This window comes from Mauremys mutica, chromosome 1 (assembly GCF_020497125.1).
Source record: "Mauremys mutica isolate MM-2020 ecotype Southern chromosome 1, ASM2049712v1, whole genome shotgun sequence".
Classification (NCBI taxonomy): Eukaryota; Metazoa; Chordata; order Testudines; family Geoemydidae; genus Mauremys; species Mauremys mutica.
Genome location: NC_059072.1, coordinates 301036085 through 301054462, shown reverse-complemented (window position 1 = coordinate 301054462; position 18378 = coordinate 301036085). Strand labels below are relative to the sequence as shown.

The following is an 18378-nucleotide window of genomic DNA, read 5'->3' as shown; positions in this document are numbered from 1 at the left end:
ACCTGAAAGTCTGTTTCTACTGAAATATCCCATAAAAACCCACTGTCACACTGTATAATTTAAAATGGAACAAGAGTTTCATTTTTTTCATAGAATAAAAAATGGATATATAGTTATCCTTCTCCATACTTCTGGTCCTCAGAGCTTAAGATTTTGTGTGTGACAATGAGAAAGGCATAGTGTAAAAGGGACTAGGTTTAGTGCCATTTGTACAAGAAAGGTTGTGAGGAAATATGCAGTGTTCAAAGGCTGTTTTAAATGTTCAGTAGGGAAAAATATACTTGCTACTAAAATAAGTGTAACTCACGACTGCGTGCACGCGCACTCTCTCACACACACACACTCACACTTCGAAATTGTGTTAAGTATGTTCCTGGTCCTGTAGTTCCTATTTGACCACAATTAATTTTGATTTCAGTTGGAATCTTGTCTGAATGAGAACAGGGGCCTTCAACTCTTGTATTTTAATTTTTCAATTAAAAACAAAACTCACTTAAAAATAAAGTTGAATTTCTTCTAAATTGAAAATCTAACACACTAGAGAAATGAAACTATTTGTAATATTGTACATAGGGGATACTTTTCAGTGTCATTTACTGTTCACTATAGAATAATACCTACCTCACAGAGTAGAGTGTTGTAGAGTCTTGCTTAATATAGTAATCATCTACAGTGGAGGGAGAGGAGAAATTATTAGGCTAATAGTGCACGCTTTGGGTGCGACAGCCTTTTGCTTTGAGTCATCTGCAGTGTTTGCCAATAGCTACCTTGTGCATCCTGGCATGTCTTCTTTTTCTTCTTGTCTCTTAATTTTAGGTTTCATTTTTAAACACATTTTAAATCCCAGGTGTTTCAAGAGGGTATGCAATGTATACTTCCCCTGAGAAAAATTATCTTTAGTAGAAGGATAAGATAAGTACTAGGGAACAGATTGAAAAAAACATTTTGAATGTGTTGTGGAAGATTTGTTTGTTTAAAAAAATATTTATGATTTGTTGGACTATTTGAATTCCTTTTCTCTCCTCCTACTTCCCCATGAGCATTGATGTCCTTTTAGCTGTAGTTTTGGTCTATGGTAGCCACCTTAAACTCACTGTCTAGTGTTGAACTTGAACTAACAGAGGGGACCCTGACTTCTCTCCATTCCCTCCCCTCCTTTACTTATCTTGCAAAGTAGCTGGAGGTCTTTAAAGAGTTAATCTTATAAGGTTGAATTAGCAGTCCCAAAACAGCTCCCAAATTGCTGGATGCTTCTGTAGTGCTGTTGTAGGGTAAGCAGCTGTTGCTAGTTTTTTTTTTTTTTTTCATGTATCTCTTTATGGAGAAATCTCTGTTCATCCTATAGGCAAAACTGTTGTGTCCAGGCTCTTGGATACCATGGTGAGGGTGTGGTACAGAAACCTGAAAAGAACAGAACCAAATGCTATAACTAGACTGAGTTGAGAAACTGGTTCAGGGCTCCCAATTGCTCTTTTTAAAGATTAACTTCAAAGACCTCCCACTGAGAAGCAGAAATAGCTGGACTGGAAGAGGAAAAGTGGTGGTTAAAAGCTCTGACTGATTTTTCCAGCTGAAGTGTGGGTGTGGTATGAGATGTCTCTCAAAAAAAGTAAAGGTGATTTTTCTGTACATCCATTAGACCTGATAAGTGCAATGCTTTCACTGGAATTTTTTTTATTGACAAGGTCCAAGTTCTGATTGCTGGGAGTTTGATGCATGTTGGTGACAACATCCTATAGGCCAACCACCCAGTCAGAAACACAAGGCTTTGGACAATGTGTAATTGCCTCTGATGTCTGTGGAAACTGTTAGTTCAGTGGTGCATTACTCTTCTCAGGCTTCTTGGGATGAAAAATTACGTGGCTTCATTCCTGTCTGGAATAGCTGAATTTGTATGTGTGGAGATAAAGTAGAGCCGAATCAGGTGAACTGATCCAAATGCCTTTGAAAGTGTTTGTATGAAAAATGTGGGATTTCTCTTTATACCAGAGGGAGGACTTTGATCTCCAAAGTAGCTTTCACTTTTTGATCATTAAGTAAAGGTTTCTAGGCTTTCATTTGGCAACTTTCACTGATAATTTTAATACTGTACTTTCTTGTGAATTTTGTTGGATATGAGAAGAGCAGAGACTTCCTTTCTGAGAGGTGATTAAATACAGGGGAGGGGGAATAGATGTACAGTCTTGTTTGTGACCCACTCTGTAAGCAGCATGACTTTCCTAAAAGTTTAAACTTACACTTTACTCATTACACTTATGCTTTTGATACCATTGATATCTTTTAGAGCTAAATTGCTTTGTTAAATCTGACTATGTCTAGGGAGGAATATTTAAATATTTGCTCTTAAGAGACTATTTGCGCTGAAATTTGAAGTATTTTACTTATCAGTAGTCCACAGCTGTAGTGTGAAATCCTCTAGATACTCTCGCTCTCCTGACATAAAGGGACTAATCTGTTCAAATAATGTATTCTTTAGTATCATTCTGTCTGAGGGCCTGTCCTAAGGCAAAGCTACCAACTGTGCTCAATCTTTGTGCTGATGGGATCCCGTTAGATAAGGACTAAAGTTTCTGCATTCTTACCCTGATGTTTGTTAGGATTTAACTACCCAATAACCAACTTTAGTGATGATAGGAATTGTATAGCTAACCCTCAGTACATTTAATTAAAGGTAATAATTGGAGATATACCAATCTCCTAGAACTGGAAGGGACCTTGAAAGGTCATCGAATCCAGCCCCCTGCCTTCACTAGCAGGACCAATTTTTGCCCCAGATCCCTAAGTGGCCCCCTCAAGGATTGAACTCACAACCCTGGGTTTAGCAGGCCAATGCTCAAACCACTGAGCTATCCCTCCCCCTGAGAATTTGTCCTTAAAGAGATCAACTCATGTCATATAGGACTTCATACTAGATTAGAAGTCTCATCTGAAAACTGCATTCATTTTGCTAGCCTCAAAATGAGCCTTCAAAGTCCTCAAGTTTTTATGTAAAATTCTCCCTTACCTTGGAAGAATATAGCTGTTATCTTCACTTACTACGAATAGAAATGCCAAACCTATAAATTGACAATTTGGAAGGAATGCTTTCAGATGGCTTGAATAGTATTTTCTCTGTGTTTCTGTATTTTGAGACATAAGTCTAAATTACTTTTAAAAACCTTGTTTAACCAGGAGTCAGCTGGGCATCTGATCTTAATTAGCAGGGGTAATTTTTTTGCATCCTTAATCCCTTTACCTGTTTGCACCTGTTCAGCAGGTGAACTAATCACTGTCATGACTTAATTTGAGGACTCTTTTCCTATTTGTCTAATTTACCTAATGATAAGTAGTGAGATGACTACCAAGTTGCGTGGACCTCAGTGAAGCCTTTAGGATGGGGAGAAAGGAGTGAGAGTTTGAGTGATTCAAACTGCTCTTGACTGTTTCAAGGAAATCGGTAAGGATGTTACATGTATTTTGTGGTTTATACATATTATTTCATCACTAAAAGTTTTCTCTCTAGATCTCCCCAATGTTCTTAATTGTCTGCTTGACAGATAAATCTCTTTGTTATATAAATATTTAAGGAAAAATACTTTTCACTCTTTTTAAAAAGTAGTTAACGTTGTGATTTGAAAACACTTTGTCTATGTCTGTCTCACTGTTGTTCCCCTGTCTAGTTATCTTTTTGTTTATGTGGGTCTTTCACACTGCAACAAGGGAAAGAAATGTTTAAAAACATAGTAAAATGGAAAACATAATTACTGCTTGTGCTAACCAGGAATGGTTTATATCAGAAAATGCTGATAGTGTCATTTTAAATTTTCTATTAAGTTTTCCCTACTTGTGGACATTATATGTGGAAGAATTGATGCTCTCGAGTTAACATCTATAATCTTTCAAGGATGTGCTAGCATGATTGATTGTAATCTGGGTGCATCAGGCCATCTCTCCAACACAAAGTGGCTCCTCTTGAAAAAAATAAGCTTGAAAATCGTGCCTTTGAAGTCACTAGGAGTCTCACATATGCATTTGAGGGGAAAATACGGCCTAAAGCTTTCAGTGGAGCCTGTTCTCTTGTCCAATCTCATGCTACCTGTGTATTTGCTGGTCATGAAAAGATTTTCTACATTGCTCCTGTGAACTCTTTACCTATAACTATAATTGTTCAAACTTAAAGTATAGGCTGTTTAACTCTTGAGAGACACAGGGTGGATGAGGTATATCTTTTATTCGACCAACTTCTGTTGGTGAAAGAGACAAGCTTTTGAGCTACACTCAGCTCTTTTCTGTGTAGCTCAGCAGAAGTTTGGTCCAATAAAAGGCAGTACCTCATCCACCTTGTCTCTCTCATATCCTGGGATCAACATGGCTACAACACCGGAAACAACTATGTTGTATTGTCCATTTGGACATGTAGTGCGGCCAGTAATGTTCAATGTTCATCTGATTAGCTGGAAAGAGAAAAATAGTTAATTTTGCCAAAATTTGCAAGCTGTCCTATGAAAAGAGTGGTCAGTTAATACAAATTGTGAGAATTCACACTATGGACTCTTAGAGGCCTTGAAGCAGCACACAAATTACCGGTAATTCTGAGAACCTATGCAGGATCTTGTATGATGCACATTTTGGGGTGCAGCACTTTCCAACTCATGTTATTGACTGAATGAATGCTATTCTTTTTTCTTTAAATGTACATTTTTTTCAAAAAGAGAAAATAAGGAACTATAGAACCATATATCACAGGGGTAGTCGGGTTAGTCTGTATCCACAAAAACAACAAGGAGTCTGGTAGGGTGACCAGATGTCCTGATTTTATAGGGACAGTCTTGATATTTGGGGCTTTGTCTTATATAGGTCCCTATTACTCCCCACCCCCGTCCCGATTTTTGACACTTGCTATTTGGTCACCCTAGAGTCCGGTGGCACCTTATAGACTAACATCAAATTAATCTGTTAGTCTTTAAGGTGCCACCGGACTCCTCGTTTTTTTTATAGAACCATAGAAGCTTCTTTATCATGTGTGTGGTGTTGGTTTTTTTTCCTGCCTGTTTGGATATACAAACGAAAATGAAACTCTTTTGTATCGAGAGGCTACTCCATGACGCTATTTGTTTGAATATAAGAGAATGTTTATGAAGTTCTCACTAATACTAACCTATATCTATCCAAAAAGTGTATTTAGTCTGGTCACCAGCCAAAGCCAACATCGATATAAGTATGTTTTTAAAAATCCAGACACCAAGAAGTAAAATTTGAGTTTGTCTAACAGCCATAATTTAGGAAGCAGCTAATTAATAACACATTTAAAATGTAAAACAGTTCATAGAACATTCTAGCAGGCAAGAAAAATCCTTATTGTTATAATTTCCCCTAAATATTTACTTCTAGAAGATGTGTGTATGCTACTGTAACTGTCTTCCTCTAAAATCAAGTGTTAATATATTGGATTAAATACAAGCCAAGTGGATTTTTAATATTATGCTCTGATTAGATTGTATTTAATATAATTATAGCAATAATGGGTTGGAATTAATTTCTCTTACACTTTCCAATGTTGAGGCTGTCAGTCAAATGACGAAATAAGAGTCCAAACTTGTAAGTGCTCAGATAAAATAGGGGAATCTGAGGTTTGAAGGAGAGATTTAGTAATACACCTCTACCCTGATATAACGCTGTCCTCATGAGCCAAAAAATCTTACTACTTTATAGGTGAAACCGCGTTATATCGAACTTGCTTTGATACGCCGGAGTGCACAGCCCCCCCTCCCAGCGCTGTTTTTACCACGTTATATCCGAATTCATGTTATATCGGGTCGCATTATATCGAGCTAGAGGTGTATAAGGTTGTGTGATGACAGAGAGTATTTGTTTAACAATGTATTGCTCATATTAATTCTGACGCCTGCTTGTATCTCAGATTCCTATAGTGTGGACAAGACTATGCCATCATTATGTTAATATGGTCATGTTAAAAACTACGTGACTCCATGGGGGGAGAAACCACTAAGGTAATAACTAGATTGTTATTATTTGTATTATCATAGCGCCTTATTGTATTATTGACGCCCCCATCATGACTAGTGCCCCATTATATGAGGCACTGTACAAACACAGAATGAAATGTCAGTCTCTGTCTGATTAGGGAATAGCCATTTCACTCTTTGAGAACAGTCCATGGAATCATCACTATGGATAGGATACCAGGCTGGTGAAACTACTGCACTGGTTCCATATATATTGTACTAGATTTCAATAAAATATGAATGGAAATCTTCATGAGTCAGGAAATGTGAAGACTCTGTATTTGTTGCTGCAAACAAGTACCTGTAGAAAATTTGGGACTCGGAAACAGAGAACTGAATTAAATCCTATGTGCATTCTACTGAGACATTTGCCAGCTTGCTTTCAGTGTGTTCTTCTAAGGCAGTGTTTCCCAAACTTGGGATGCCGCTTGTTTAGGGAAAGCCCCTGGCGGGCTGGGCCGGTTTGTTTACCTGCCGCTTCCACAGGTCCAGCCGATCGCGGCTCTCACTGGTGGTGGTTTGCTGCTGCAGGCCAATGGAGGCTGCTGGAAGGGGTGGCTAGTACGTCCCTCAGCCCGCGCCATTTCCAGCAGCTCCTATTGGCCTGCAGCAATGAACTGGGGCCAGTGGAAGCAGCGATTGGCCAGACCTGTGGATGCGGCAGGTAAACAAATCAGCCCGGCCCACCAGGGGCTTTCCCTAAACAAGCGGCATCCCAAGTTTGGGAAACACTGTTCTAAGGTCTAACATAGCCTAGAATATATACAGAACTCAGTTTGTAATATCTATCCAAAATACATTTGGTATTTGTATTTATGGACTGGAAGGGTAATAACACTAGATCCAGGTTCTATCCAGACTATTCAACACATCTTTTTATCTGAATCCTGCTGTTAAATTCTCATGCTGTCCCAGCCACAGGTCTCCCTATGGTCAGGTCTAAAAGCAGGCCTTGTCTACACTACAAAAGTTTCGCTCACGTAGCTAGAGCGGCAGACCTTCCCAGTATAGATGCAATTTACACTGGCATAAAAGTGCTTTTTCTTGGGGTAGCTTACACCAGTTCCCCAAGAAACACAAACGATACTGTCAAAAGCACTTTTAGGCCAGCAGAAATGCATCTACACTAGGGCTTATACTTGCATAGATATATCGCTAAGGTGTGTGTTTTGTTGTGGGGGTTTTAACTGACATAATTATGATGGAATAGGTTTAGACTAGGCCTGGAATAGGTCTAAACTAGGAATAGTTTAGACTAGGCCTGTTTGCACCAGTTTAACTGAAGCTATGATATAAACTGATTTAATTAAACTGTTACAGCTTTGTTCATGGCCACTCTGTTTAGATCAGGGGTTCTTAACCTTTTTTTGAATCACACCCCCATTTTTTTCTAAATTGGAACCTCCTACACCCTTTTACAAAATGGGACTTTTCAACATAATCTAGATGGAACTGGGGCCATTAATACTCTGATTCCAATAAGGACTGGTTTAAATAAACATGATAATAGAAAACTTGGGAAGGTAATGGCTTTTTTGGTGGGGGAAGCAGGTGCAAAGAAAGTCCTAAAAGTGCAGAAACAACAACAAAAATAAATTTCTTTTTTGAGGAATATGGGAAGGAGACATAAGGACTAGATATGGGTTGCTATCACTTTTTAAAATGTTAACTTTTTGCTACAATAAAAGCATACTAGTTATTCCCATCTGCTTAAGGCAGGGTATTCAAATGAATTGATGACCTTTGCTCTCAATCTGAAGAGAGAAATGAGTGAAGCAGACGTTAGGGGAGCTTAAGCCTCTTAAAATTTCTTCTAACTGAAAAGAAAGGTAGAGAAACTGTAAAGAATGTTTTATTGTTACTAAGATGAAAAATGTCAGAACTAAAAAGAATTTTAAAAGTTGATTGCTGGTGATTGCCTGCACAAATTGTGTGATAAAAATATTAACTCATTGCACTGTACTGCCTCTTAGTGCAAACAGAATAGTTAGTTATTGTGATCTACTTGTTAAGAAAACATTCTTTGAAAAAAACCTCCTTGGTTATCTAGAAAATGTCTTGTTCAGTATGTTTGTTAAAGGAACACTGTTGGGTTAAAAATCATAATTGTTATCTATTAAAACAGATTAAAATAAACCAAGTCCATTAATGCAGTTTATTTCTTCCCCTACATGGAGCTTGAACAATGGACACAAACTAAGTCAGTTTATCTTTTGTTTCTGGTTTTACATGGAATTTCATACACTAGTACAGTGCTGCAATGTGTAGGTTTCCCTGTTGAGGCACTAAGGTTTCGTTCAAGTATGTTAGTAGGCTTGGATACATCAAATAAGTTGATTTGTTTTGTGGAAAAAAGCTGCTGCGTGGAGACCATTCAATCCTGCTAGTATTCACTTTCAAGGCTCTTCATCCCTACCTATCATCCCTCATTTGCTATTGAGCTATTGATGCTCGCCTCTGATTGGCCAGTCATGTCAGCCTCCATTGCCCGCTTATTACATTTTCGTTCTTTCTCCTGTGCGGCCCCTTACGCTTGGGAAAAGCTTCCCGTAAACATCCACAAAACTATGTCGTTATCTACCTTCAAAGACTCTCTTGCTTTGATGCCTACAAAAAATTTGATAAGGCTAGGGTGCTAGTGTGCTGAGACCACTGCCTATCGTGCTGACCAATATTGTCTCATTGTTTCCTTGTACTCCCTTTTCTATCTGTATCCATCTGTTGTCTCTTGCCTTATACTTACATTTGTAAACTCCTTGGGGCAGGGACAATTGTTTTGTTTTATGCTTATACAGCACGTAGCAAAATGGGGCTGTAGCAGGGTGGACCCTGCTCCGGGGTTTTGAGGGGTTTAAAATGTGGCCTGACAGAGCTGAGCTGATTGGGGAAGTGGCTACAGCTGGGGGCCACGCCCCAAACTAAGTAGCAGGGCCTTATAAAAGGCAGGGAAGCTAGGAGCCCAGACAGTCTCTCTTCTGCCTTCGGAGAGAGATGGGCCTAGCTGCTGGGAAAGAGAGACCAGGTACCTGAGTGCAGCAGGGCTGGGGAAGGCTGAGGAGCCGGGGAGCTCCAGCCTAGAAAGCCCCAGGCTGCGGCCTAGGAGTGGGCCGATAGGTACTGTGGGTTGCAGAGGGCGGCCCAGGGGTAGGACAAAGCAGCAGGTCCAAACCCTCCTTGCCAGGGATGAGTTGGCTGAGACTGCAGTCTGCCCAGAGTGGGGGGCTAGACAATGACTGGCAGTAGCCATACACTGAGGCAAGGTAGGGATAGAGGGTGAGGGTTCCCTAAGGAGGGGAGACCCAGAGAGACAGGGGTTATTGCCAGGGGGCAGCACCCCAGAGAAAGGGGCACCGGGTCCAGGGAGGGACACGGGGGCCAGACGAACAGGTGGATCACTGGCCTGCAGAGGGCGCTCCGGCGCTGGACGGAGCTAATTCCATGAGTCACCAGCAGGAGGCGCCGCAGGGGTGAGTACTGCCCTGTTACAGGGGCCCTGATAACAAATAACAACAACAATAGTTTTAACCAGATCACTTGCGTGATACAAACTGGCTACCAAAAATATAACGGTGCATCAATGTAGTGACACAGTAATTAGTTTCAGGGATAAATCTTCAGAGTTAGTGTTTTTTACGTTTTAAATCCGTACAGTCTCAGTTGAATATCATGACATTTCATTTTTAATTTTTGGTAAAATGTTCATCTTTAGAAACATGCCAAATTCTTGATTGTATCAAAAAATCTCATTTATTCACGACTTTCTTTCTGTGTCAGGTTAAATATTTAGCTTCTTCTAGGCACACATTAATTTGATTGCCTAATTTTGTAATATATTAGTGTACTAGAGACTATTATGCTTGTAAACATTCCTTTTTGCATCATGTGGCAGGCAGGAAATCTTAGTAATACATTGTGAAAATACGTAGTTATGATCTGAGAGCTTTTGCTGTAATAAAATGTTCACTCTGTAAGTGGAACAGAGATGAACTTCCAGGGTTAAAAAGAATATCTGAGTCCCATGTAAACCACTTCTGGCTCAATGTCAACATCTCTGCCATCTCAGTTTTCCTAGGAAAACGTTGAATGCTGCCAGTGTATGTTGCAAGAGATATGACCGATGTGACTTACAAAGTAAGAGGCAAAACTATAAAATGTTGTTGCCTATATAATATTGTTGTAGGAATCTGAGATGGAAAACTATTTTTCAGTCATCTTCTACCTCTCTCTGCCAATTAAGCAAAATTTACTAAGCTTCAAATCATGCTGCAAGGCTTTTTTTGTTCCCAAGGACTTATGACTAAACGTTGTTTTGTATTTTTTTCATTTGTTTGAATGTTATGAATTAGCTGAGTGTGAAGGGTGGGACCCTGAACCATGTTTCTTTGTTACTGTACAGTGCCTACCTACTTTTCTCATAGGTGCTGAGATGCTGTAGAGATGAGCCTGTGCTTAAGTTCCTCCACTGGGTCCCAGTCAACGTCCGATGTCATTTGAAGGCCTTGCTTCTAATTTTCAAAGCCCTGGCTACATCAAAGGCTGAATTTTTATCTATGAAACACCATGACAGCTGTGCTTCTCTGGGTCAATGCAAATTGCAAAGCCCAGGACTAAGCATGTGAGAACTGGGGACAAAGCATTATCTGTTATGGAGATCTGGCTATGGAACAATCTTTAGAGGTGATCAGACAAATCCAGAGTGTGGCCGTCTTTAGGAAATATTGCAAAAACTTTTTCTTGAAGAAAGCCTTTCCACCAAGGACTTTAAGGCCAAAAGAGATCATTGTGATAATTTAGTCTGACCTCCTACACATCGTAGGCCACAGAACCTCACCCATGCTCTCCTGTAATAGACCCATAACCTCTGGCTGAGTTACTGAAGTCCTCAAATCATGATTTAAAGACTTCAAGTTACAGAGAATCTGCCATTTATTCTTGTTTAAACCAGCAAGTGACCCGGGCCCAGTGCTGCAGAGGAAGTGACACTCACAAGTTGAACACCCTTTTTATTCGTAAATGCCTTTCAATCAGCAATCCCTCTTCCCTCCCAACAAACTCCCTTTCTGGGGTGAAAACTCTTCTTGGGGTAGAAGTGCTAGAGACTTCATGAAGTACACCAGACACTTTGCTGATGCTATTAATTTTACATGGATGGAGCTCAGATGCTACGTTGAGAGCAGCAGTGTTAAACTCTAAGATAGATGCCATTTATTATTTCCAATAGCTTTGTTCTGTCTAATTTAAAGCAATTGAATAATGTAGCTTCTAGTGCTTTCCTGGAGACTATTAGTGAACCTTCCAGATATCCAGCCTAATTTTGTTTTCCTCACTTTTGTAATGATTTACACCAAGACAACTGGCCACTGACTGAAGTAGGATAATGGAGAAGATTCTGTATGGCATTTCTTATTCACCCCTATTTGCACTTCTTAGGACCACCTTAAACAGTTTCTCTCCATTCCTCCTCTTTCCTTAAAAACAACGTGGTCAACTTTTTTAGGTTGCTGACTAACTAAGAAAATGAAACTTTCTGATAGCCTAGATTTTTGGGGGGAGTCTGGAAGCAAGTGGATGACTTTACCTCACAGGGATCCTCAGATATAACATACTGGAGGAATCAAAGGGGCTGTTTGAATATATAGTCATTAAAACCTGAGGACCCTGGTTACAGCTGTAACAGAGTTGTGCCTCTTTTTAATAAGCAACAAAGAGTCCTATGGCACCTTACAGTCTAACAGATGTATTGGAGCATAAGCCTTCGCAGGTGAATACCCACTTCGTTATACGCGTGCTTCGTCAGACGAAGTGGGTATTCACCCACAAAGGTTTATGCTCCAATACGTCTGTTAGTCTATAAGGTACCACAGGACTCTTTGTTGCTTTTTACAGTTCCAGACTAACACGGCTACCCCTCTGATACTTGACCTCTTTTTAATTAAATTTTGCTTTGTCTGTTCCTTGATCCTTTGCTTGCCAACTCTAAAGTAGTTCTTACTGTGCCTTTTTGTGCTGCACTAAATACATCTCCATTATTTTGTGGTGGAATCCTAGAAACTACAGTTTAAAAAGCCTGTTTGGTCATCTAATCTAATCCCATGCTAGCAGAAAATTGTTACGTTCAGCATATATTTTTAATGTTTTATTGTCTAGACTACTTCTGAAAGTTCTGAGCAATGTGGCTTCCACCATTGGCTGCTATATATTTATGGTTAACCTCTGTTTCTCTCTGTTTATCTGTGATACAGAGTATTTGACATACTAGGATACTCTGCTGTCTAGTAGCTGCTTTATAGAAGGCCACACACTAAAACCTATGTAATGTTTGTGTACATTGTGTGTAGTACTGGGGTACAATAGAGGAGTTGATATGATCACAGTTTTAATATTATGGTTTGTGATTCTCATGAAACCATGTTCCAGTAAACTTGGGGTAGTTATGTCTTAACAAATTGACCGGCTTTCTGTGTGGGAATAAGTTTTTGCCCTCCTTTTTTGCAAAAATATTTGTCACAGGTTTTAGGAGAATTTCATCTCACTATGTATGCTACTACTTATATCTTTGCCTGTCACACTTAAGAACCAATGGATTATTTTATAACAAGTAAAAAAGAAAGATGTATCTGTGAAGGCAGGAAACACTTGTCATTCAGACTCCATATCTTCGTTTCTGCTTCCTGTCAGTTAAACCACTAGCAGAGGAACAGATGTACTAAGAGATGACTCTACTCTAGTTTCCGTCACGGACAGAATTGTGTAACAAGCAGCCTCCTGAAGCAAATTTTATTAAAATCTATTTGCTTTCCATTTATTAGCCTATCCTTATATTTTTAGACATCTAAGATTAAAGATCAGAATTTGGCCAGTAATTGGAGAAAGAGGAAAATATTTGAACTATTGCAGAATAACTGTAAAACAGTAACTACAGGAGTTGTCAGTAAAGTAATAACAGAACTAAGGCATTATATTTATTTGTTCTACTGTATTAACACAGTAGTTCTTTTAAACCTAGACAGAAAATTGTGATGAGCTAGCAAATAAGCTGTTCCTAGAGGATCCTAAAATGTATATTTCCATTTGAGGGTAACTTGAAATTTCATGATACTGTGAATTCTTGTCTATGTTAAAGAATTGCAGTGTTGCCAGATCTTGTGATTTTCATCTCCAGGTCCAGTGATATTTGATGAGATGTTTTCTTAAAGCCCCAGCTCTTATGTTCAGTTGCTTCTATGAGAATCTCAGCTTTAATATTTTTTTAAAAAGCTCTCATGGTAGTGGAGAAAAGTTGGAAAATCATAACATAAATACATCTTAAAAGGCTCAAAAACCAGCAGGCAAATAAAAAGCACTACAACTTACTATTTATAAAAATACATGATTTTTAAGCAAATCTCGTGATTTTGGGGGCCTGATTTATGATTTTTGAGTACTGCAGTTGGCTGGAATTGTTAATTTACATATTTTTATTGCATGGTTTATCAAAGTTATAGTTTGGACATTGAGTATGATCTCCACTTCTGTATATATTAACTATGCATTAATAAAACAAGTTATTTTGTTTTTAATTGGAGTAGTCTCCTTATGCAAATTTACTTAAATTATTTGTATGGTAGGTTTTCATGCTGGAAGGGGTACTTCCAATTTTTTTTTAAGTGATGTTCATTTGGAGCTATTTTATTCAAGACTCTGTTTTATCCTGTCTGAATATGTGAATTGTGGTTTAAGATGCTGTTAAATAGTCTGAAATTTCTTGAGGACATCCTCTCATGCTGTAGAAAAGATAATAATTAGCAGGTTCAAATTAGGGAGACTGGATTCTACATCCTCATAGTCATTTGAAACTATTTGGATGAACCTGGATTAGCAGACCTGAAGGAGAGTTCTGTGTAAGATTGAAAGGTTGTCTCTCTCACCAACAAAAGTCGTCCTGTGAAAGAGATTACTTCACCTACCATCTCTAATATCCTAGTATCAACACTGCTACAATACTGCATACATGGATTAATCTGTCAGTTGATTGATACTTTTTGCCCCCAGTATAGACAGTGTGAATCCCCTAAAGATCTTTTAGCAGTTCAAAATTGGCTAATCGACTATGTTAGATGCTCCTTTTGCTTGGGTCATCAACAGATTATCTGTACAATCCATAAACTCTTATCAGAAAAGATGATATTGCCTTTGCCTTTACTGCCACCCACTTCACCCCAGAAAATTAATTTCAAAATTGTATTTGGCTGTGATCTTATTAAACCACAGTCTGTTGGAAACTGAGGCTTTGAATATTCAGATCAAATCTTAAATCCAAAAGAGATGAAAAAGTGGTGTGTGTGTGTGAGAGAGAGAATTAGATTATAATTAAAAATATCCTCCAAGTTTTTTTACAGTTTGGACTGGGAAAGATGTTAAGGTTGCAATTCAACTTCCATTTTAAACTCCAGTTTTCACTTGCCATCCCATTGTGACTGGGTGTGAGCTGACTCTCTTGCTGAGAGAGGCATGGGTGTGATAGATACAGTGGGACTGTTGACGTAGACACAGTACTCATTTCATCTCTGCTTTCTGTGGTAGTTTAAAGGCTCACCCAGCTATGGAGGAGAGGGACTAGTAGTAGCCCTCTGGTGTTTCTCCCTGTCTCCCAATCTCTTGAGAACTCGGTGTTCATGACCACAACCCAGACAGGCAGATCTTGCCTTTCTCGATACAATAGCTTCTATGTCTAAGGTTGTATATGAATTTTTTTGAGCACATAATCCCAGCTCAACTAAGTATGATCAGCTCCACTGAAGGTTGTGGAAAAATAATACCTGTATGGGTCGAATTGGCATGGGAAAACCCTAGTAAGAAAATTCCTTCCTGAAGCAGGAAGTAGATAAAGTGATTCTCACGTGTTCCAAAAACATCCTTATCAGGACCTTGTACTGTATCTGTCACTCTAAGGGCTTCTCTTTTTGGAGGTGTTGGTGAGTTTATACTTGATGGCTGCATTTTTAAGGTCTAACTCTTGGCTCATGATTGTATTATTGTTATTTGTATTCCCATACCACCTAGGCATGGGGAAAAAGTGATGCTTTTGTGACTATGGGACAGTGGGGATTTCATCTAAATGAGTTGTACTTGCAGAGATTGCTAATGCCCGAGAGCCAGGTGTGACAGGTTTGGTCACAGAGACCCCATGGGACTGTCCCCTGACGTGGTGGAATTACCACTGAGACAGTTTTTCCTGCCAGCTTGGGACTCCAGAACCCTGCCTGGTTGAGCCAGACATGCTAGCCTGCTGCAACACAGACCCAGGTCTGGTACACGCCCCCAAAGCTGCAGACTTTAACCAAAAACTGCTCAGCGGGTCCCCTATCTCTAGCACCCAGACTCCCAGTTCCCAATGGGATCCAAACTCCAAATAAATCCATTTTACTCTGTATAAAGCTTACAGGGTAATACATGGTAAACTCATAAATTGTCCACCCTCTATAACACTGATAGATATGCACAGCTGTTTTCTCCCCCAGGTATTAATCACTTACTCTGGGTTTACTAATAAACAAAAGTGATTTTATTAAGTATAAAAAGTAGGATTTAAGTGGTTTCAAGTAATAACAGACAGAACAAAGTAAGTCACCAAGCAAAATTAAGCAAAAACACGCAAGTCTACACCTAACACATTAAGAAATTGATACAGGTAATATCTCACCCTTGGAGATGTTCCAATAAGCTTCTTTCACAGACTAGACTCCTTCCTAGTCTGGGCCCAATCCTTTCCCCTGGTACAGTCCTTGTTAGTTCCAGCTCTGGTGGTAACTAGGGAATTTCTTAGGACTGGCAACCCCCTTTGTTCTCTTCCACCCCTTTTATAGCTTTGGCACAAGGCGGAAATCTTTTCTCTCTGGATGTCCACCCCTCCTTCTAACTGGAAAAGCACCAGGTTTAAGTTGGATTCCACCATTCTTCCTGGGCTGGCTTACCTGAACACAGGAAGGCTTGCAAGTAAACAGAGCCATTTACAGCCAATTGTCCTAGTCAATGGGAGCCATCAAGATTCTAAACCATCATCAATGGCCCACACTTTGCATAATTACAATAGGACCTCAGAGTTGTACTTTATATTTCTAGCTTCAGATACAAGAATGATACATACAAATAGGATGAACACACTCAGTAGATTGAGATTTGTAATGATACCTTACAAGAGAGCTTTTGCATAAAGCATATTCCAGTAACATCTTATTTACCCTCATAAGCATATTTCAATAAAACATTATGGAGTGCAGTGTCACACCAGGAGTAAGCCCATTAGTGAGGGAGGCAAAATGGGGTCCCTAACATAATAATTATATTTAAATCATTATAATTGTTTATTTACTCTAGGTCTCACTGTGTGCTTGGTGCTTTCTCAAGTATCTAGCATTCTTATTTGCTGGAAATTGCAGATGCTTGTCCTCTCCATATGTCAAGTGATTCATCCCTTACCCTCACAAGTTAGAGTGACCTGCAAAATTAGCCTTGTAAAGAATAATAAACCTCAATTTTAGCCATATGTTCAGAGTGGCACTACTTATCTCCATAAATCTCCGAGCTAGGAGCTTTGTCAGTGGAATCTCACTCAATACTGTATCTTTCATTCCACTTGTGTCTCTGTGGCCCATAGTTCGGACTACAGGGTGTGAACAGCAGTATGCACCACAGAGGTGCACTGTAGTTCCCCCATGTGGACAATGGGGAGCAAACTAAAGGGTTCCTAGTTCAAATTAATGTAGCCCTGTTTGAAGAGGACTAAGTTAACATGAACTAGGAACCTTTTACTTTGTGACCACAGCACCCACATGGGGGAGTTAAAGCTCAGCACTTTGGTACACACTATTATTCACACCCTGTAGTCCAAACTGTGAGGCTGTGTAGACAAGCCCTCTGATAGAATAGTGCTTCATCAAGACTTGGCCTTCATCCTCAAATTGTCTTCCACTGTTCAAAAGGTTGCACTTTCATTCCACTTCCCTGGCACTCTTCACCTGGAGGGATAGTTATGGCACACACACAGCAAATGTGCAAGGAGTTCTGTGAATTTACCTCAAAAAGACAAAAGCTTTCAGGAAGTCCATGGATTATACCAAAACTCTTCATTGCTAGGAGGCTAAAATTCTGTGTCATGGAAGCTTATAAATCCAATGATTTCAACCTTTCTAAATCCGTTTCAAGCAAGCTTTGTCTCTGTCTCACTGGGAAAGAAGACTTGTTTCCTATGAGTAGACTTATAAACTAGCTACTTGGGCTGAAGTTCATACATTTTGCCAGACATCACAAAATGAGACATACGGACACTGCTTTCACTATATTTTACTGCTTATTCATATATCTCTTGAGTCTAAATTTTTTGCTTAGTTATAACTTTATTGGTCCCTGACACATTTCACTATGGTGTTTTTTTTTTTTTTTAGAGCATTTAGAAAAATTGGCTATTTTAAACAAGAAGATAGTCTTAACCTTAATTGTGGTTGAACTAATGTTCCCCTACAGTACAGCTCTAGAAGCTCTCTCAAGTCTTATCTAGACTATGATTTGAAGATATGTTAGATTGCATTACCTAGTTTAAACTATTAACTTCTTAAACTGTAGTCAAGGCATGTTAAGCATGTGCTAAACTGGTTGGATTGAACTGGGTGTAATTTGATCTAACATCACACCTTAGTTTCTAGACAAGGAATAAAATTCTCAAAAGCACTGAAGTCCCATTTACAGAAATTCACAGACTTGGAGTGTATGAGTATTAGTACACTGCAGCAGCACTGCTACGGCATTGCAACAGTGTCACTGTACCGTTGTAGTGTAGATCGTTGACTTAGCTGCATCTACAGTGGGAGTGGGGTCAACCTGAGTGTATTGTACAAGGTATGAAATTTTTCACAGCCCTGAGTGATGTAGATGGTTGAGCTACAAGGGGGAGGGATAGCTCAGTGGTTTGATCATTGACCTGCTAAACCCAGGGTTGTGAGTTTAATCCTTGAGGGGGACATTTAGGGATCTGGGGTAAAAATCTGTCTGGAAACTGGTCTTGCTTTTAGCAGGGGGGTGGACTAGATGACCTCCTGAGGTCCCTTCCAACCCTGAGATTCTATGATTCTAACTTTTAGATGTAGATCAGGCCTAAGTCTCATTGACTTTCAAAGAGACTTCAGCCTGTTTTACACTTAAAAAGTTTTAATAGAATAACTATGTTGATTTTAAATTGCACCTCTGACCAACATAGCTATGCTGGTTAAAGCCATAGTGTAGATTCAGGTATACTGACATAAGGTGCCTTATACCCGGATAGCTTATTTTGTTTCACCAAAATGAAATAATCTATACCTGCATAACTGTATTGAGACTAGGGGGTGTTGCCTCTTTA

At 39.3% G+C, this 18378-nt stretch overlaps 1 protein-coding gene across 3 annotated transcripts in view; it reads left to right on the top strand.

Annotated features, from left to right (window-relative positions):
- ELF1 (E74 like ETS transcription factor 1) overlaps positions 1–18378 on the top strand; it is a 146790-nt gene that overhangs the window by 52568 nt on the left and 75844 nt on the right. The window lies entirely within an intron of this gene.